Source organism: Mandrillus leucophaeus, unplaced genomic scaffold (assembly GCF_000951045.1).
Source record: "Mandrillus leucophaeus isolate KB7577 unplaced genomic scaffold, Mleu.le_1.0 Scaffold137, whole genome shotgun sequence".
Taxonomy (NCBI): domain Eukaryota; kingdom Metazoa; phylum Chordata; class Mammalia; order Primates; family Cercopithecidae; genus Mandrillus; species Mandrillus leucophaeus.
The window spans coordinates 1,432,861-1,454,317 of NW_012101332.1; the positions used below are offsets into that span (position 1 = coordinate 1,432,861).

A 21,457-nucleotide genomic window follows, 5' to 3' on the forward strand; every position below is an offset into this window, starting at 1 on the left:
AAAAAAAAAAAAAAAAAAAAAAAAAAGGAATCGGGAAGCCCGATGAAGGATTTGGAGGGTCTGGGCGTGCCATTAGGGGAAACCGAGGAGATGACTGGGCAGGCTGAAATGGAACTGGGATCCGAGGCGGGCTTGAAGGGTCCGAGCATGGGTTGGAGGTGCTGGGAGGAGAATCACGGGAGGCTTGGAAGGGAATTTCTGGGTCTGGGAAGTGTGAGGAGGAGCTCGAGTGTGGAGGAGTTGGTTATTTTGGAGAGCAGAAAGATCTGAAGGAGATTGGAATTGGGGGAGCCTCAGGTTGGGGGAGTTCTAAAGGGGATGAAGAATCAAGTGTGAGGATGGAATGGAGATTGTGGGGTCTGAAGACGGGTGGGAGGACTAGGGAGGCTGGGAAGGTAAAAACAGAGGGGCTAAGAGTAGAATTGGGCATGAAAAGACATGGGCTTAGGGTATAAGGAAGGTAGAGGTGCCAGGACAGGGTCTGAGGAGGGTGGGGTGCGGAAGGAAGAAGTTAAGGGGCCCGTGAGTGAGACGTTTTTGAAGGGGGTGAGATTTATTTGGGGTGCCCTGTTCCAAAGGGAAGAGAAGATTGAGAGATAGGAGGAATAAGAGGAATTGATGAGGGATGGAGAAGCCGAAGTGGGGGGTATACGGAGAGTGTTTGGGGATAATTTGGGGAGGGGTTTCTGAAGAATTGATGGGAAGCTGAAAAGCTAAAGCGTTGGAGAGAGTGAGGAAGTGTAGAGGGAGAAGGTGAGATCGGTGGGAGGGAGTGTGAGCTGGAATGGTGGATAATGGGAGGGAGGTTCGTTTAGGAAAATGAAAGTCTCATTCGAAAGGGAATGCGTAATGGATAGACTGAGAAAGGAATGTGGGGAAGGGGCGCTGGCTCCTGGAGGTGCAGTCCCGGGACTGGAGAGCGTGTGTGTGTCGTGCAGGGAGAATAAGGAGTTTGGGGAGGAAGCGGTGAGAGTGTCCAGGAAGAATTGTGTCTTTTTCGGAAGAGAACGCAGGCAGGTGAAGGGATCCTGAAGCAGAGACTGTTTTCAGGTGGCACTGTTTTTGGGGTGGGGGGAGAGCAACTCGGGAGGGCCCCAGAGCAGTGAAAAGGTGATCAGAAGTGGAATGGGATCCCCAAGCGAGGTGTCAGTGTCTGTGTGTGGGGGGGTAATCCAGTGTGGTTGAGGGGGGAGCTCTGAGTGTGCAGAAAGAGCTAAAGGAAGGAGCGTGGTGAGTGGGTGTGTGTGGGGAAGGGGTTGTTCAGAAGTTTTGTGTGTGAAATGGGTGGGAGGTACTTGAAGTTGGAAGCATTTCATGGGATCTGGAGATCTGGATTTTCTTTCCAGATTTGTTACTGATTAGCTCTGTGGCCTTGGACAAGACCCTTGAACTCTCCATGCAGTTTTGTTATCTGCAAAATGCTAAGGGGTCCGAGGGGTCCCTGCTGTGATGCTGTTAATAAAGAGGGATGTGTGTAGAGGTGGGACTTTGGACAGGGCTCTGAAGGTTTGGGAGAGTGGGTTTGGTGGAGATTTTTTAGGAACAGACTACAGGGCTTTGAGTGGTGAGCTGGCAGAGTGGGGAGTGACTGGAAGCTTCTCGAGGGCGTGAGTTGGTGGCCAGGAGCTCGGCACAGGCAGCCTAGCCCAGGCTGGAGGGGAAAGGGTGGCAAGGGTGGAAAGAGCAACTGTTCCAAGGCAGCCTGAGGTGGGGCCAGGCATAACCTTGGATCCATTACCAGCGTTGCTTGAATTTCCTCATCCGTAGTAACTGAGGGGGGGTGTCAGTGGCTTGGTGGGAGTGGTGTCCTTATCCGTGGCCCCACCTACCGCAGAGTGGACATGTTGTGATAGTTGGCATAAATTCGCTTTTTGAGGGGAAGGCGAGATCTGTTCTGGAGTCTCAACAATAATTTATTGCCCGAGGCAGTGCCAGGTTGGAAAAGGTTAAGAGTTGCCAAGAGACCTGGAAAGTTGGGAGGGAGCAGGATCTACAGTGGTGGTTTTGAGAACGTCTAGGCTTTGTCTTCTGCAGCTGAAGGTGCTGGAGAAAATGAACCCCTCACCCTTTTTTCTCAGGTGATGGGGTGGGAGACCTTCCTTTTCTCTCCCTTCCTGTCTTCTGCCACTCCCCAAGTGACTCCTTTTGCGAGCCGGTTCCACTCCCTCCCAAGAGTTAGGGTGTGGGCTTTGTTCATAGTTATAGTGTCCCTTGCTCACAGGGTGAGGCTGGGGCACCATTCAGGCCCTGGACGGAAACCAGGACTCCCTGGAACCTCCAAGCCTTGCTGCCATGTGTCATTCTCTTACCTCCCAGCTTCCTTCCTCCGGGGCCGGGCAGGGTTGAGGGAAGAGGGTGGCTCACAGCGTCCCCTAATACCATCTGCTTTTGTGTCTCAACCAGGGCCTGATTCTAGTAACTCCTGCTTTACACCTCCTCCAGCAAATATTTACCCTTAGCTGCTCTGTGGGGGAAACTACTGCTTCACCTCTGTGCCCTTTCCCGTTATGGGGTAGGGATCCTTTCTGAAATGGGGCAAGGAGTAATGGAAAGGAGTACCCCAATCTGTGTGGCTCTCTACCTTCCTACTAAGAAACATCCCGTGCTCCCAGGTTGGCTGGGTGTTTTTTTTTTTTTTTTTTTTTTTTTTTTTTTGGAGACGGAGGTTTGCTCTTGTTGGCCAGGCGTGATCTTGGCTCACCGCAACCTCTGCCTCCTGGGTTCAAGCGATTCTCCTGCCTAAGTCTCCCAAGTAGCTGGGATTGCAGGCATGAGCCACCGCACCTGGACTGGCTGGGTTTTTTCTACGTTGCAGTGTTGCTTTAGTGAATGACAGATTGCCCTTCTTGCCTCTCCAAGGCTGAACCACTGGGCACAGGAGGAGTGACAGTCCTGGGAGTTCTGTACATGCGTACTCCAAAAAAAATGTATCCAGAACAGCTGTAGGCCCTCAAAGTGGGTAGAATGGAATTCTTCTAGGAATTAAGCAAGAGTTGGCCCAAATCAGAGGGGACGTGTGTCTCATTTCTGCTTGGAAGCCCTTTGCTCTGACTTCTAGGGACCCCGTAACCCATAAGTAGGTCATGCAACAGTTTTTACACGAGAGGGCCGTGAACGTGCTCCTGGCAGGGTGGAGAAGCGTTGTTCTGGTCTTTGAGCAAATTCTTGAGCAATTACAGTTCTGGGCCACAGTTCCCTCTCCCAGTTTCTAAAAGTGGCCTGGGTAACCTCATCACCCTCTGTTGTCCTGGAAGGGTAAGATCTCTTGAAGGTTATGCCAAATCTCATTACAGCAAGAAGAAATGCCTCGCTGAGTTTCCGTGTTCATTGAAACATCACTATTTCAGGGGCCTCAGTGTTTCAACCTTGACCTTTGGCCCTTTTTTTTTTTTTCTTTTGGAGACTGAGTTTTGCTCTTGTTGCTCAGAGGACTGTATTAGGTATGAGTTAATTATTTGAAAGGTTTTTTTTTTTTTTTTTTTTTTGAGGCAGAGCCTCTCACTCTGTGGCTCAGGCTGGAGTGCAATGGTGTGTGATCTTGGCTCACTGCAACCTCTGCCTTCCAGGTTCAAGCAATTTTCCTGCCTCAGCCTCCCAAGTAGCTGGGACTACAGGCGTGTGCCACCATGCCTGGCTAATTTTTGTATTTTTAGTAGAGACAGAGTTTCACCATGTTGGCCAGGCTGGTCTCTAACTCCTGACCTCAAGTGATCTGCCTGCCTTGGCCTCCCAAAGTGCTGGGATTACAGGTGTGAGCCACTGCGCCCTGTCTTGTTTTTCTTTTTCTTTTTCTTTTTTTTTGAGACAGAGTCTCGCTCTGTCGCCCAGGCTGGAGTGCAGTGGCCAGATCACAGCTCACTGCAAGCTCCGCCTCCCGGGTTTATACCATTCTCCTGCCTCAGCCTCCCGAGTAGCTGGGACTACAGGCGCCCGCCACCTCGTCTGGCTAGTTTTTTGTATTTTTTAGTAGAGATGGGGTTTCACCGTGTTAGCCAGCATGGTCTCGAACTCCTGACCTCGTGATCCGCCCATCTCGGCCTCCCAAAGTGCTGGGATTAGTCTTGAGCCACCGCGCCCGGCCTTAAAGTAGATATTTTCTTAAAGTAGATATTTTTTTTTCTTTTTAAAGGCTGATAATGGAGGCCCCAAAGTAGCCATCTGTTATTTTGTTCCATTACTCTAATTGCTTGCCTCTTAGGATCTGGCTAAGACTAACAGTTTTCAAAATTGAATAACACACTTACAAAAAAAAAAAAAAAAAAGGAACCAAACTTAAACTCAACTGTTATCTAGAAAAAAGACTGTGTAAATATGTGTGAGAGGCAAGTATACTCTGTTTGTCCTCTTGTAAGAGGGGTAGGGGAAGCCACTCAGCTGCTAGCACTCTGTTCTCTCCCCTCATCCTCTCCAGAATGTATTTTAGAACTTGACTCTTCTAATGACTGAAGGAAAGGTGGGGTATGGGAAGATGGCCTGGGACTGCAGGGTCACTCACACTCACCTGGCTAAGAATTGAGATCTGGCTGGTGCCCTGGAGTGGTGCCTGCCACTCACCTAATCCTAGGCAGTTCAGGGTGTGGGCCCAGGATTGCCCTCTGCCTTTTGAAACACCCTTGCTGGTTCCGGCTTCTGAGACCAACAGGGAGGCTACTTTGGCGGCAGGGAGCTGACTCACCCTCCAGTTGGAACTGGTGCTAAAAGCTTCCATTTAATGGCAGCTGACTGCTTGGCCCCAAGTGGGCTGCCTTATGGGGGAAGTGTTGGAGGAGGCAGGGTGGTGTGTAAATATCCAGGTAGTGCTGGTGCTATTAAGCTCTGACACAGTCAGGGAGGTCAGTTAAAATGGAGTCTTATGGCCAGGCACCGTGGCTCACGCCTGTAATCCCAGCACTTTGGGAGGCTGAGGTGGGCATGGGCAGATCACCTGAGGTCAGGAGTTCAAGACCAGCCTGGCCAACATGGTGAAACCCCGTCTCTACCAGAAATACAAAAATTAACTGGGCATGGTGGCAGACGCCTGTAATCCTAGCTACTCAGGAGGCTGAGGCAGGAGAATCGCTTGAACCTGGGAGGCAGAGGTTGCAGTGAGCCGAGATCGCACTACTGCACTCTAGCCTGGGTGACAGAGCAAGCCTCCATCTCAAAAAAAAAACCAAAAAAAAAGGGGGGTCTTGTACTCTCAAAACATCCTTTTAATCAGATGACAGAGGGGAGCAGGGACAAGTTTAAGTCTAAGCCTCTGGGGTGGAGAGTTCTGCCGTTTCAGCATATGCTTCAGTCATGGCAGACTTTGGCCAGACAGCGCCCTTTTTCAGAGTGAATTGAGTGTGTAGCACAAGTTATCTGCCAGTGCTATTTAGCAAATAGAATAGAGCCAAAAAAGAATTGATTTGGGAAGACCCAAGGAATTTGAAACTGTTGAGATGAGTACTTTCAGCTTTTGCTACACTGATTTATGTTGTGCTGGGAATTGTACAAGCCTTTAACCAGATCTTAGGGTTGTTCTTTTAAAAAAGAATGATTTCCCTGCTGCTGCTTTTACTTTTTTGAAGGGCAGAAGGGAAGGGCAAATATAATTAGGGAACAGCTGTTTGCTCTAGTATCACTTGCTCATTCAGGTTTTCTGAATAGCTGAAATATCAACATGTTTATCTCTTCCCTGGCCTTAGTATATCCTAGAGCAGTGTTTCTCCCGGCTTTATCTTTATTCCTTCATTTAGTGAACTCCGTGTTCTCATCATTCACATTTTGTTCCCTTCCCTCTGTTTCCTTCCTTTGCCTTCATTTATGTATTTAGTTTACAGAATAACAAAAGCACTCGTATTACCTTTAAACAAGGTAAAACTTAAACAGTTTTTTCCTCCTTTTCTTTTTTCATGGAAATAAGAGGCAAGTGATAGCAAGTGGGTAATTCAATGGCAGTGGTAACTGAAGCACTGACCTGTTACAAGAGAGACGGAAGCTTCTACTTGAGCAGATACAAATACTGTCATCCGTGGAGATTTGAAAGAAGTCTTTCTATCACTGGGTAGTTTGAGTCTTTCTATCACTGGGTAGTTTGAGAGCTCATTAGTCTTCTTTAGGATGGGTTTAAATTTGGAAACATCAAAGCAAGTTACAAGGAAACTTAGTTTTATAGTGTTGGCAGGGTAGGCGCCAGAATTTGTTATAAAGTATCTGAAAGTGGCATAAGTATCACTTAACTTTTCTTCAAGAAGGTCTATGAATTTTACTCAGTATCCCAGGTATCAAGGAGTGTAACTTTCAATGAATCAAAGAGAAACAGAATCATTTTAAATTCCAGCCTCTGTTTAAAGAAGGATCTTATGAAGGGGAGAAATTAACCACCTGACCCAGAGAAGGATCCTGCCTCCTCCAGAAAGTGAAATTGTCCGGGCGCGGTGGCTCACGCCTGTAATCCCAGCACTTTGAGAGGTCGAGGTGGGTGGATCACATGAGGTCAGGCGTTCAAGACCAGCCTGGCCAACATGGTGAAACCCCATCTCTACTAAAATACAAAATTAGCCCCGCATGGCGGTGCACCCCTGTAATCCCAGCTACTCGGGAGGCTGAAGCAGGATAATCACTTAAACCTGGAAGGCGGAGGTTGCAGTGAGCTGAGATCGCGCCACTACACTCCAGCCTGGACGACACAGTGAGACTCCGTCTCAAAAAAAAAAAAAAAGAAAAAGAAAAGGAGTGAAATCTTTGCATATATTTAACTGGCAAGAGCATGCTTACATCAGTGCTTGGGAAGTTTTATTCAACTAGCGGTCTCCCTGCGATTATAAAAATCCCCGAGACATTTGTCTTGGTGTTGTGCCTTTTTTGGTTGTGTTTTTTCACGTCCCTCCCCTCCCCATTCTCCACAAACAACAGAGGCATTAACTTGGAATGTCCATGGAAAGTCTTAGAAGCTGATTGGTGTAACTTGCTTGCCTTCCCTTCAGTTTGAACAGCGTTTACTCTGGAAGAGGTCAGTGGCCTTTTTCTTGGTTGTGATTTATGCAAGTGTTATCTGAAGGCGAGTGGAGTGAGTTTACGTGGGATTTGCTGTTTGCCACCTGTTGTTGTGCTGGCTCCTGCCTTCCTGGGATGAGTTCCATTCTCTGCCCCCCTCCCAGGAGTGAGGGACCGTCCTGTGGCTCCCCAGCCAGAGTAGTCCCCCTGTGCTTATCCCCTTCCTTCCTAAACTGCAGCCATTTGTGATTTTCCGTAACCACTTTTATAGACACATAATAATTTCCTTTGAATCAGTTTGCATTTTAAGTTTTAAAAGGAAGACTGACAAGAGTATGGCAACTGGAAAACCCAGCTTCCCTGGCCATAAATATAATAGAAGGAAACTGCAAAAATAAACACATTGAAAACAAAACAGTGTTGTTTCCAGGTGGTTACTAAAGGCCCCAGGCCTGAGACCTGCTCGCTTTGTTAGAAAGGGATTGGCAAGTGTTGAGGTGTTAAAGACCCGCCAGCACCAAGCAGAGACGTTCTCTTTGAAGTCATCAGGTTTATAAGAGAATCAAAGGAAATACCTTTCTTAGTGTGATTCAAGGTTTAGGGTAAGGTGTAGATAATCCTTAAAATTTTCCATGTGTGCATGTCACACTTTAAAAAAAAAACTTGATCTCATCTGGTCGAGGAGGGCAGGGCAGCACCTTGTCCAGGAACACACAGCCCCTCTTGGCTCTGTGTGTCATCCCACCATACTAGACTGGAACATATGGCTCATGATTGGATGATGCTTGATTCATCTTCAGTTTCAAGTGTTAGTGCTTTGGGGGTTTTGTAAGAAACCAGGACACATTGAAAATATAGTCATTTCTCAGTATCTGTGGGGGATTGGTTCCAGGAACCCCCTTATATACCAAAATCCACAGATGCTCAAGTTCCTTATGTAAGATAAAACGATGTGTTATTTGCATTTTAACTATGCACATCCTCCTGAATACTTTAAATCATCTCTAGATTACTTATAACCTAATGCTAAATGCTACGTAAATGGTTGTTACACCGTACTGTTTAGGGAATAATGACAAGAAAAATACGTACGTGTTCAGTGCATATGCAACCGTTCATTTCTTTCTTCCAGTATTTTCGATCCATCGTTGCTTGAATTCATAGATACAGAACCCATGGATACAGAGGGCTAACTATAAGAAATGTGGGTTTATCATTTGCTCCTCACACAACTTTTTTCTTTCTTTTTCTGTCTTTCGTTCCTTTTTTTTTGAGACAGGGTGTCACTCTTTTTACCGAGGCTGGAGTGCAGTGGGACAGTCTTGGCTCACTGCAGCTTTGACCTCTGGGGCTTAAGCCATCCTCCCACCTTAGCCTCCCAAGTAGCTGGGACTAGAGGCACATGCCACCATGCCTGACTCATTTTTGTATTTTTGTAGAGATGGGGTTTTGCTTTGTTGCCCATTCTGGTCTCAGCTCCCAAAGTCTTGGGATTACAGGTGTGAGCCACTGCGCCCAGCCAACTTTTTCTTCTTAAGGCTTCAGTTTTCTTCTTAAGAGTTGGGCCCCTCCCACGAAGAAAGCACACTGCCACCCCATCAGAGGATTGGAACCCTCCATCCTGAAAGGAAAGCAGTGCCCTCCTGCTGCGTTAACAAGGCTTATTTAAATGTTTTTCTTCCTAATATCAGAGCAGAACAGATTCTTTGTCTTCCAGTGGAACTATCCACATGGGGCAGAAGTAGTTGGAAGCGGCAGTTAGTACCCTGCAGAACACAATGAAGTCATCTTGGGAAATATCGTGGATGGTGTTGCAGTGATTGAATGGTGTATAGAACACCAGCACTACAATAGCATTTGTGTCTTCAGCTTCAGGCAGGAATAAAGAAGACTTTGTGGTTTGTTTTATGTTTTTTAAAGTTCCTCCCCCAAAAGGTGTGGGGCTGAGTGATGTCTGTCACCAGCTTTCTAGTGGGTTTTTCTTTTCATCTTTTCCCCTCCCTGATGCCTTTTGAGAGTGGGTGGAAGCCACAGTCTAGGTGGATCAGAGGAAGCACAGAAGGCAGGCAGTATACCCCACTTTATGTTCTCCATGTCTAAAGGGAACACATTTGGTTTTTGTTTTGTTTTGAAATTTTAGAGACAAGGTCTCACTGTCACCCAGGCTGGAGTGCAGTGGCCTGATCATAGCTCACTGCAGCCTTGAACTCCTGGGCTTGAGGGATCTTTCAGCCTCAGCCTCCCTAGTAGCTGGGATTACGTGTGCACCACCATGGCCAGCTAATTTTAATTTTTTTTTTTTTTTTTTTTTTTTGAGATGGAGTCTCGCTCTGTCACCCAGGCTAGAGTGCAGTGGCACGATCTCAGCTCACTGCAACCTCTGCCTCCCAGGTTCAAGCGATTCTCCTGCCTCAGCTTCCCGAGTAGCTGGGACTACAGGCATGCGCCACGACGCCCAGCTAATTTTTGTATTTTTAGTAGAGACAGGGTTTCACCATGTTGGCCAGGCTGGTCTCGAGCTCCTGACCTTAAGCAATCCACCCACCTTGGCCCCACAAAGTGCTGGGGTTACAGGCATGAGCTACCGCGCCCAAACTAATTTTTAAATTTTTCGTAGAGACTGGGTTTTACTATGTTGCCCAGGCTTTCAATCTGCAAAAAACCCAAGATAAAGAGTTTTAATGTCTTACCTCCTGAGTAGTAATGACTGATTCCAGTTCTAAGAATGTCTTAATTACAGTCATCCAGATTGAGGGGACTGCAGGAAGTGAAATAGATGCATTTCTTTTTTCTTTCTTTCTTTTCCTTTTTTAAATATACACTTCATTTTGGTGGTGAAGGCCAGTTTGAGGTTAGGAGAGGCATTATGGAAGGAAGCTTGCAAAGCTTGCAGGTGATTCAGCATCTGGGCATGCTGGGAAGTTGCCTGAGGGGGGACGTCACAATAAGACGACTGTGGGTCTATAGCCTGCCTTAGCAAAATGACAGGCCTTCTTTTACCAAGGCCAAGGACAGTGCTGGAAGCTGACCTCAGTCAGTGTCATCAAGGCCTCAGTTAACAAATTACTATTCTATGATCACTCTCTATCTGGGTGTGAGTAAAAGGTATTTAGTTGCTATCACCATGGAAACTGAGTTGCTTACTTACTGTTTTGGGGAGTGCCCTCATACCAGAGGCAGTGCTAATGGTGGAGTGTTAGGCCCCTGGGCAGAAAAAAAGATCCTTCCACTTGGTATCACAGGAAAATACCTACATGCACAGCAGCCTTGCCAGGTAGGGGATGAAGGGCCTCTGTCCTCAGGGCAGGAGTTGGGCCAGTTGATTTTATTGATGAGGAGTGTGCATTTGTGCATGAGAGAGGGAGAAGAAAAAGGAGAGCACTCCATGAAAGCCGCTGCTGGCTTTGTAGCCTAGAAGAGTGCTTTTTTCTCTAGGAGTTTAGAGTTGGAATCTCAGCTATGTGACTTCTTAATAGTAGAGCAAAATATGCCTGTATCTTTTGCCTACTTCCACAAACACTGATAAATTAAAAAGAACTCTAAAGTTTCCCACAAATCCCAAGCACAAGTAACTTTTTAAAAAAATCCACATCCTCCCTACTCCAAATCTAACAGCAAATCCTTTTCTCCCTGTCACTCCCTGCTTTTCTTCAAGAAAATACCTTGCCTTAAACTGTTTATTGGATGAAAATATTAAATGCTTTCACAAAGTGCTTCTTTGGCTGTTACTGGTGTGACTTGCATGTGGAAGGGTCAGAGATTTGAAGACTTCTGTGGTCTTCCAGTTCTGGCCTATGAAATGCAGTCAGTTTCAAAATTCAAAATGTCTGGAAGAGCCAACTTGCCAGGCCGGTTCAAGGGCAATCAGATGAATCGACTCTTCTTACAGGCTGTCTGCGAACCAGTCATGATTCAGATTTTCAAGTCCTGGAAGGTATCCAGACGGTAAACATCACCAGGATTGTGAAGCAGTTACTTTTTTTTTTTTTTTTTTTTTGGATCATTTGAGCTACACTGCCAAGACTGTGGTAGGACTGGTCTGTGTAAAGCAGAAAGGGCTGTCTCTAGTTGTTTTTTTCAAGGATGTTTGCTGTAGTCACCCGACACTGTCTTGTGGTGGGGTGAGATGAAATACCTAGAACAGTTAGGGGAAGGCCTTCTTGGCCATTTTTTGAACTAATTTTGCCTTTCCATTTGTACCTTTTTTTTTTTTTTTTTTTGAGACAGAGGCTCACTCTGTCACCCAGGCTGGAGTGCAGTGGTGTGATCTTGGCTCATTGCAACCTCCGCATCCTGGGTTCAAGTGATTCTCCTGCCTTAGGCTCCCGAGTGGCTGGGACTACAGGCATGCACCACCACGCCCAGCTAGTTTTTGTATTTTTTAGTAGAGATGGGGTTTCACCATGTTGGCCAGGCTGGTCTCAAACTCTTGACCTCATGATGCTCACCTAGGCCTCCCAAAGTGCTGGGATTACAGGCGTGAGCCACCGTGCCCAGCCCCTTTGTAACTTTCATTAACACTGATGAGACACAAGCCATGGGATAGAATCGACTCCATTGAGAGCTGTGAGCCAATTGAGGGATGATTGGGTAATAGATTGTGGCTGAAAGCTGTGGAAGGTAAGGGGTGACACTTGACTCCTACCAGCCTTATAGAAACACCTCAGAGATTCACAGGAAACAAACTTTGACTATAGAAATAGAAGACTCACAGCGCACTGAGTTCTCTTAGCAGCTACCTCAGGGTTGAGAAAGTTTTGGGCCTCTTTAATAAACCAGCACAGAGAAGTTCTTGCCAAATACGGCCTGCTCTCAGGCCACAGGGTTAGCTTAGGAGACAGCTTTCTTGCCTAAAAATAAATGCATGTTCCTATCAGACATTCCAAGCATAGTTTAAACATGAGACTTATGAGCAGCAGCTCAGACTCTGTGGGTTCAATTATGTCAGAGTGTGGGCAGTGAGGGCTTTTGGGGAGCGTGCCCCCTGATTTGGGATTGGTTGTGGCCACCAAGGAAATCAGAAGACCAAATGCAAAACTTCCTCCATCTTATTTCTACATGATTTTTTTTTTTTTTTTTTTTTTTTTTTGAGTTGGAGTCTTGTTCTGTTGTCCAGGCTGGAGTGCAGTGGCACGATCTCGGCTCACTGCAGCCTCTGTCTCCCAGGTTCAAGCCATTATTTTCCTGCCTCAGCCTTCCAAGTACCTGGTACTACAGGCATGGCCATCATGTCCAGCTAATTTTTGTATTTTTAATAGAGATGGGGTTTTGCCATGTTGGCCAGGCTGGTCTCGAACTCCTGGTCCCGTCCACCTCTGCCTCCCAAATGCTGGGATTACAGGCATGGGCCACCGCCCCCAGCCTTATTTCTATATGTTCTTGATTTATCACAGGCTGGTGGGAGAGACAGCATGCATATAAATAATAAACAAGGTAACTTCAGATAGGATTGCGTGCTATAAATTAAATAACAGCTAGCATTTTACCTTGTCCTAGACACTATTCTAAGTGCTTCCCATGGACTGACTTGTATAATCTTGTGAGGCGGGTGTTGTTACCCTTACATGCAGAAATGGATCCATGGGCCTTTAAGCCACTTGCCTATGTGACTGTGTCAGGATTTGAATGTAGAAGTTGAGGCTTTCAAGTTTATGCTGTTATTTCTACACTACATTGAAGTCTAGTTATTGGGAATGGCTTTTCGAGAGGGTGGTGAGGGGAGGAGTGTGCAGCGCAGGTACTTTAGATGGAGACGAATGTCTCGAAGAGGTGGCATTTCAGCTGTTCCTTAACAGATGAGAAAGAGGGAACCAAGAGAGCACCAGAGGAATGTGCTTCCAACAGAGGAAACCAGGCGAGGGGGCGCCCGAGGAGCAGAAAGACCCGAGTGGTCAGAGCAGGGCCTGTGAAAGAGATGAGCACAGCCAGATTGCTTAGAGCTGTGTTGTCAGAAGTGCTGATGAGTCTACATTCAACTTGCGCCTGCAAACTCAGTCCCTCTTAGATGCCAATAGGTCAGGAACCTCATGCTTCCAGGACTCTGGCACTCCCACCCTTTCCTCCCAGGCCTCCTGGACAGGCCAAACCAGAACTGACTTCTAAAGTGGAAACTCCAAGATGGCAGAACATGAAGCCAAACAAAAGCTGCAGTTATCTCTGTGATGATTTCGGCAGTGGGCACCTGTATTTGATTAAAGCGTTGGTAATTTTGAATCTGGAGTTTTATGGCACTGTGTGTACTCATAATGACTTTGTAGTGTGGCTCTCTTAGGGAGCTTAACTTTTACAACACGAACAAGTTCCAGCCCCCTTTGGTCCCATGAAGAGGCCATTTCTACCTGGTGGGATGCCACTTGCTTTACAAAGCATCTTTTGTAAAATGTTGAGTCTCCTTCTTTGAAGATGGAAGCCAGGAAGCCTGATTTTTTTTCCTACAATAAATATTGTAGAAGATGGCAGCCTGATTTTTAAACTGGCTTTTCTCCTAGGTCCTTTCCTTCTCTATAAATGCCTCTTTCACTTAGTGTTTCCTCCTTGTTTCCTTTTGGTCAGGTGGAGTGAGGGTGGTTCTAGTTCAGAGAAAGAGACAGGCATGCAGGCTGATTCAGTCTGAGGTGCTCAGCTTTCTGTACCTCACTGGAAACCAGTCCAGGAATACTAGGTTTCACTAGGTTTCATCGCACCCACAACTCCCCATTTGAAGGCAGAGCTTGTCAAACGAGTTATGTGGCCTTTACTCAAGGAGGGAGGAGCAGCAACAGAGAGCTCGGGGCTATTGATAGACACTGCTGCCTCTGTACACAGAGCACCCGGCAAGAAGTTACCTTCATGGGTTGTCTAGAGTGAACGTGGGCTGGGATTCTCTCCGCTTTACCACTGACGATTCGACAGCAAAAATCACCCCTGTGGGTAGAGTATGAGGGAGTAAATGAGTATGGTGACCTGTGATGGTGCAGCCAGCCCAGCTGCTTCAGCTGGAAAGAAGATGGTGAGGTTTCCATTCTCCTGGCAGCATACCCATGTGAACTTGTTAAATCTTTTAAGTAGCTGTATAGGAGGGGAGATAAGTGTGTGTGTATGTTTATTTTTATCCCCTTAAATACAAAAACAAAACTTCCCCTTTATAAAATCAGTTCAGGGCGGGAAGAGGTGCATGGCACATGGAAAATGTGTTGGATTAGATTGAGTCCTACCCCACGTTTGGGACACAGCTGTAAGTTTCCATGGTGGGTGGCTTATGCCTTTATGCTGAGCTGAACCTGCTCCAAGCTGCTGCAGTATAGGAAAGACTGTCTTGGAGGGGAAGCTGCCTCTATCACACTGTAAAGACATGGAAGGTCTTTTGAAAGGCTCCAGCAGTCACCACTTGGGTAACAGGATTAGGGGCTGTTGAGCAAAGTGGGTCTGCATTTTTTTTTTTTTTTTAAGACAGAGTTTCCCGTTTGTCCAGGAGTGGAGTGCAGTGTCACAATCTTGGCTCACTGCAACCTCTGCCTCCTGAATTCAAGCGATTCTCCTGCTTCAGCCTCCCAAGTAGCTGGGATTACAGGCGCCCGCCACCATGCCCAGCTATTTTCTTGTGTTTTTAGTAGAGACAGGATTTCATCATGTTGGCCAGGCTTGTCGCGAACTCCTGACCTCAGGTGATCCACCTGCCTCGGCCTCCCAAAGTGCTGGGATTACAGGCGTGAGCCACCCCGCCTGCTGGCCACATTTTATAGCCAACCAGCTTCTTGTGTAATTTGAGTTGGAGCTTCTTGGGCCCCAGAGTCCAGCACTCAGGTAGAAATATGACCGCCAGGGCCAGACAGCAGCCCTCGCTGGGCCCCTCTGCAGAGCAGAGCTCTGTGCCGAGCCTTTAGGGGTATGAGAGAAACCGGAGACCCGGCCCGTGCTCTCAAGGAGCTCACGGTGTAGCTGGGGAGAGAGCAAGGCCACGTGAGACCTCAGAAGGACACTAAGCGGCACACGGACAAGCCCACAGCACTGTAGCCGTGTCCTGGGAGAGGAAAGGGGTGAATCAGGGCAGGTGGGGTCAGTCATGGAAACTTTCATAAAGGAGGTGAGTGTGCAGGAGGGGCGGGCCTTTGCCCCCGCTACGGGCAGGTTGCCGGGGGCAAGTATTAGGGGGTCCCGTGTGCAATCGAACATTTCTTAGCTGCCTCTTTCGAGTAGCCCTACCAGTTCCTGTCCCCATAAGCATCATCTTCGGGGAGCTGCTGGTTTGAAGGATGAGGTACCACGCTCATCTTGGCCATGTCTTAGAACCTATGAATAGCAAGACCTGGGGTTCTGGATCCGTATCCATTCACGCGTCCTGTCACTGTCACAGATATTGTGGGTGGGCCGGACTCTTCCCCCCAGGTGGGAGGGGGTGCCTTCTGAGGCATATGTTTTCAGCCAGCTGATGGCCTTTTCAGAATTAGCACAGGTTTCGACAAAAAGAATGGAGAGAGACTCCCTTCTCATGTCCAAGGGTCTCCCCAAGCCCTGTGTCTCAGCCCCTCAGCGCGTGTGTTGCTGCACGCCGCCGCCCAGATGACCACGCACAACCGGAATGGCACCCCCTGTATTGAGAAGTGGGATCGGCTGCCAGCTGGCTGGCGGGGCTGGGTTGCCACAGCTCCTCTGTTGCTCTGCAACGCGGGTGGCCTAGGAGTGTGCTGCCTTCAGTTTATTCCTGCCTGCCAAGCTATGCTTCCAGGTGCTATTCTTTTCTTTAAATAACTGCCTTAGTGCTGGCTTGTGGAACTTAGCGTTCCCATCCCAGGAAATACTCCAGTGTTGTTTTTTTTTTAAACTCATTCAGATGCTCATAGCCAAATGTTTGACTTAAATACCGCAGTGCCCTTGATATTGCCTTCCCCAAACCGACAAACCGAGTTGCATTCTGGTCCCACTGTGGGCTAAGGTTAGGGTAGCGGCACTCGCCTCTTTGTGTGGTTTTGGATGTGTTTCTCCCCACTTCAGATAACGCATGACAGCTGTAATATAGCTCAGCTCGTGCAAGTAAAGTAGGGGCAGAAATCAACCGGAGAACTCAGCTTCCATCCTGAAGGATTAGACTGCCTGGGATCAGTAGATTTGCCATAGAAGGATTCAGTGGAGATGGTGAGGGTGGCAACTGTTGCTAGATTGAGCCCCTCCCTGCAGCCTGGGCACGGGAGCACTGCAGTGCCATGAACAAGAGGGCAGGGTGGGGGGGTGGTATTAGCACAGCCGGTTCCTATTTCTTTTTCCACCTGGTTAGGACTTCCGGGGAGGCCCTGCTCAGCAGTACGTGTGAGATGCTGCCTTCCTCTTTTTTGAAAGGCATAGGTGATAAGGAGGTGGACGTGTTTTAAGAAGAGAACCTGGAGCTCATTACTTGTAGTTGGGGCATGTATTGCTTCACTTTGGGAGAGTTTTTTTCCGGGGAAGTTCAGGATCAGAGTTTCCTGCATGGTTCCAGGGGCTGGGAGGAGCCACCTGCTCAGCTAGTGGTTAGCTGATAGCACCCAGCCTACCCACCTAGATAGGAGGCGGCTCAGATATCACTGGGATTCGCAGTGCCACAGGCTGTCTCTGGGCCCAAGCAGCTAGCTAGCTGCACCCCGGGAGGGGGTGTTGAGAGCACTGAAGCTCCTGTGGGAGAGTGCCTTTGACATCCCCGACTCCCCAGAACCAGGAGGTAGTGAAGGGTGTCAATGGGAGGAAGGCTGGGCCAGAGCATGGAGGGAGGCCGACCTGGGCTCCACACCCAACTCCTCCACCAAGGGCTGGCCATGCGACCCTGGGCAGGTGGCAGGGGTTAAGCCTCAGCAGCGTCCTTTGAAAAGGGGCATCATCCTACCCTCAGGATTCTGAGGATTAGACATGATAGTGCGTAGGAAGCACTCTGGTACCTGGTACACTGTAAGTGCTCAATAAATGAAGCTTCTCAAAATGATTTCAATGGCACATGGTCCTGCATCCAGGTGGGGTCTGCTACTTGAGTCTCCTCCTCAAAGGGGCCTGCTGAAATACGAAACTCAGTGGGAAACCAAAACACACCTCTTTCCTCCAGTGCTCCCCAGGAAGCGCCAACTCCTGAGCCCAGCCAGCAACTTCAAAGAAGCGCCCTCCAACAAGTGGCAGTGGGCACTTGAGCAAGTGACTTAACACAGCCCTCTCCCCAGCCCCTGCATCCATCTGGGCCTCATTGTCTGGGAGGTGGCTTCTTGTTTCAGAGTTACAGGCCCTGAACAATTTTGTGTTGGGATGTGCCATAGGCACTACCAGGAAGGTTCTCTCATGAGTAATTTAACTTGTTACTAAGTTTGCTATCAGCTGGGGGTCTCTTTCCCTGGGTCCCCTTCTTTCCCTGGGTCCCCTTCCCCCCAAAGCAAGCTCTTAAGTTAGAAACATCCCACAGCCTGGAGTCAGGCCGCTCTCTCTCCAGTTGGTGTGTGATGTAGAAGCAGGAAGGGCTTCCCACTGATAACCCTAAAAATAACTGCCCAGAAATACTGTCAGATGGGGCCAAGAGGTGTGCAGGAGCCTGTGCCCAGCTGCTGACCTGGAACGTGAGACTTTCTAAAGGGTTTGAAGGAGCCCTGCCCCTTCCAGGCCTCTTCCCCACAGTGCTTCTCACGGCTGCTGCTCCATCCCCTTTCCTCCTTCCTCCCGTGCCCCCCCCTTTCCTGGGGTCACTTCCTGATGCCATTCTTCAACTTCGCCCCTATCCCCCCCCAAAAGCAATCAAATCCACAACCTAATAAGGCAAAAGAATGAGGAGAATGTCCGCCTCCCAGCCTCTCCCCTAACAGGGCACAGGCCCGAAGCAAATTTGGAAAATGTTACAACGGAGTGACAAGCGACGGGGTCTGGGGGTGGGGCGGTGCAGCGTTGTTCAGGAGCTGGGGCATTGTTGGCCTGGGGCAGGATCCTGAGGGAGGGCCACCCGGTTTGCGCTTTCCAGATCAGGCTGTTGACACCCTTCTAGCACAAAAAAAATGTATGGAAAGTAACTGCCTGAGTCAGCTGCGTCTCCAGTTGTGGGATCCACGTGCCAGGAGAACACGAAGTACAAACACACAGGTCCACGATGGGAGCCTGCTCAGAGACACCTCCCCGCCGTCACGGCTGGGACTGTGCAAATTCAAACACTTCTTGCCTCTGAGATGAGCAGTTTTCTTCCCCTTGACTGTGCCAGGGTTAAATTAGCCTGGGCGTTAATTAAAACTTGTCAACACTTAGAGTGGGGTCCCCAGAAATTTGTCACCCCTCCTAGATCATTGTCCCAGGCTAATCAACCCTCTCTAAAGCAGTTTCCATTCTTGACTTAGTGGGAGGGAGGAACAAGCCCCTCAATGCTGGGGAGCCCTGGGGGAGGTAGGGACTGACTGGGCCCAACCCACTTTGTTTTGGAAGGTCAAGCTTAGTAATTAACCTGAATGCTTGGGGGAGGGGGCGAAGGAGAAAGAACTGGGTCTAGGGATGTGCCAGGTCTTTCAAATTGCTAATTATCAGCGAGCATGAGGTCATCCGTAAATATATCTAATTCTTTAGCTTGTAATTAAGGTGCTCATTAAAAGTGCAGGGAAGTCTTGTTTTCCTAAAAGGGGAAAAAAAACAACAACACAAAAAGCCTTTGTTTTGACCTGACAGGATGGCTCAGAACAGGGGGAGGACTCAAGGCATAGGACTAGTTTCCTGCCTTAAAGAGCCTTTACAGGAAATTCACTGCAAACAGTGTTGGTGACCCTGCCAAGGAGGCAAACCTAGGGTGATGTCATTGTTTGAAGCTGTCACCGCCAAGCCTCTGGCCTTGGGGCGAGGAGAGTTGGTGGGATTAAAAAATGAGTGTGAGTGTGTGTGTGTGTGTGTGTGTGTGTGTGTGTGTTTAGCAGTCTCCAAAGAGGCAAGTCAACGGAAAAGCCTAGAGGGAGAAAAATCGCAAGGCGGGGGGTCTCAGAAATATTCTTAGCTGGGTTCAACTTTCCTCGTTTTTCTAAGTTTAAAAAATCCTCTCTTACTATTTTTGCTCCTCAAAATGCTGCTGCTTTTTCAGAGACAGCCTTTTTTGAGCCATTCCCTATTTAGTGTTTTGGGTAATTGGCTGTTACAGTATGGAATTTGTGGCCCAAAGGCAGCGTGGTTAGACGCTAGGTGCACGGTTCCCCGTCGTTATGAAGTGTGGAAACTGAGATGCTGGGCTAGTCTGATGTATCTGTTTCTTCCACCAAAAAAAAAAAAAAAAATTTGGAGAACTACCCAATGCCAGTGACTTGGCATCTCTAAGTCGCTAATCTTCCATGTGCCTCCAGGAACCGTCTGGAGCGTCCCTGAAAAAAGGACAAGCTTTGTATCTTGTCATTTTTCCTCTGGCTGGAAGTCTGAGAGGCATAAACACAGTCTTAAAATGAAAGCAACAAAAATAAACTCAAAGCAGCCCTGCGTGAAGACATTAATGCAAAATATGCAAGCTGGCTTCCTATTTATACGGCAGAAGGCAGTCAGAAGGGCCAGGCCTGGTTAAGGAAGGAGTTATGTCTCTGGAGGTGCCTGTTCCTCAGAATTACAAATAAACCCTGGGCGATTACTCAGATGAGGTTGTAATGCGGTGTCTCATTTCATGCTTTGCACAGTCCAGTTTCTTGATGGAACCAACGGCCTCTGAAATGCTAATGCAGGATCAGGATACAGTTAGAGTGCCCCCCTTCCTGTGCCCCTCCTAACATCCTAACAGCTTTAGAAGGAAGTTTGAAGATTAAACAGGAGAGCCATGTAAGTTTCCTGTGATCCTGGATCCTGTGATTTGTTAATATTCTTTCTTTTCAATCCACTTGACATTTACCCAGATACCATGTTAGGCTTGGAAATACAACAAGAAAGAAAACCAACCCAGCCCTGTCCTTATAGAAAAGATAGACAATGAAGGGCCGGGCATGGTGGCTCACGCCTATAATCTCAGCACTTTGGGAGGCCGAGGCGCGCAAATCACGAGGTCAGGAGTTTGAGACCATCCTGACCAACATGGTGAAACCCGTCTCTACTAAAATACAAAACATTAGCTGGACGTGGTGGTGCGCGCCTATAGTCCCAGCTACTTGGGAGGCTGAGGCAGGGGTATTGCTTGAACCTGAGAGGCAGAGGTTGCAGTGAGCCGAGATTGAGCCGCTACACTCCAGCCTGGCAACAGAGTGAGACTGTCCCAAAAAAAAAAAAAAAATTGGCTGGGCGCGGTGGCTCACACCTGTAATCCCAGCACTTTGGCAGGCCGAGGTGGGCAGATCACGAGGTCAGGAAATTGAGACCATCCTGGCTAACACGGTGAAACCCCAGCTCTACTAAAAATACAAAAAATTAGCTGGGCATTTTGGCGGGCCCCTGTAGTCCCAGCTACTCGGGAGGCTGAGGCGGGAGAATGGCATGAACCCGGGAGGCGGAGTTTGCAGTGAGCCGAGATCGCGCCACTGCACTCCAGCCTGGGCGACAGAGCAAGACCCCGTCCCCCCCACCAAAAAAAAAAAAGAAAAGATGGAAATGAATTGCATGATGGAAGTGAATAGAGTGTTAGGGCGATACGCAGATGTGAATGTGGTCTTGTTTTACTGCTCACTGACTCACTGAAGTAGACCCATTGACTTCGCCTTTGTGGGTTTGGAAAGGGTCTTTCCAATGTGCTCTGTGTGTCTGGGAGCTCAGATGTTCAGAGCTGCCTCCCTTATAAGTCGACCTCCAGGTGAGTCGTGTGTTTGGTTCTTGGCGTGTGGTTTCATAGGCTCCCCAGGGCTGAGGAGTCACCTTGGGATCCAGCTTTTTCTTTTTCTTTTCTTTTTTTGAGACAGTCTCTCACGGCTGAAGTACTGTAGTACGCACTTGGCTCACTGCAACCTCCATCTCCCGGATTCAAGCGATTCTCCTGCCTCAGCCTCCCAAGTAGCTGGGATTACAAGCGTTGTATTTTTAGTAGAGACGGGGTTTCACTGTGTTGGCCAGATTGGTCTCGAATTCCTGACCTTAGGCAGTCCACTGCCTTGGCCTCCTAAAGTGCTGGCATTACAGGCCTGAGTCACCACGCCCAGCCAAAATCCAGCTTTTTCTTAGTTCCTGGCTTGGGACATGTTGCTGGAAAGGAATGACAGATCGAGGCAAGAAGGATGCATCTCCTGGCCAAGGAAACTAGAGTTTGGAGGTGTCCCCTGTCAATGGCATCTCTAGAATTTCTACATGGGAAAGGCATAGGTGACCCAGTCTAGTTTGGAGTAGATGGGACTGGATAGGGGACTAGTCTTGAAGCTGCAAGCATGCTGTTTTTACTTAGAGCACAGGTAGCTGGGGAGGAGATCACTGTGGTGTGGGTGGCAGAAGCCATCCCTGGCATCACCTAGGAAGATGGTGGCCCTTGGCTTGCCTGAGCTGCTGCTTGTTTTAGTAGCTGCATTCGGTGCCACATTTTTGTGGTAACTGCCAGGAAGCGGAGCCTAGCGTGGCCTCCGGAAGTTGGTAAGGTTTGCACCACATTTTAACAGGC

General features: G+C 48.3%; 1 protein-coding gene across 1 annotated transcript in view; it reads left to right on the forward strand.

Annotated features, from left to right (window-relative positions):
* Positions 1–71: 71 nt before the first annotated feature.
* ACTN4 (actinin, alpha 4) overlaps positions 72–21,457 on the forward strand; it is an 83,265-nt gene continuing 61,879 nt past the window's right edge. The window contains exon 1 of the mRNA XM_011973330.1: positions 72–139. The gene's annotated coding sequence lies outside the window, so the exon portion shown is untranslated. The remainder of the gene's footprint in view (positions 140–21,457) is intronic.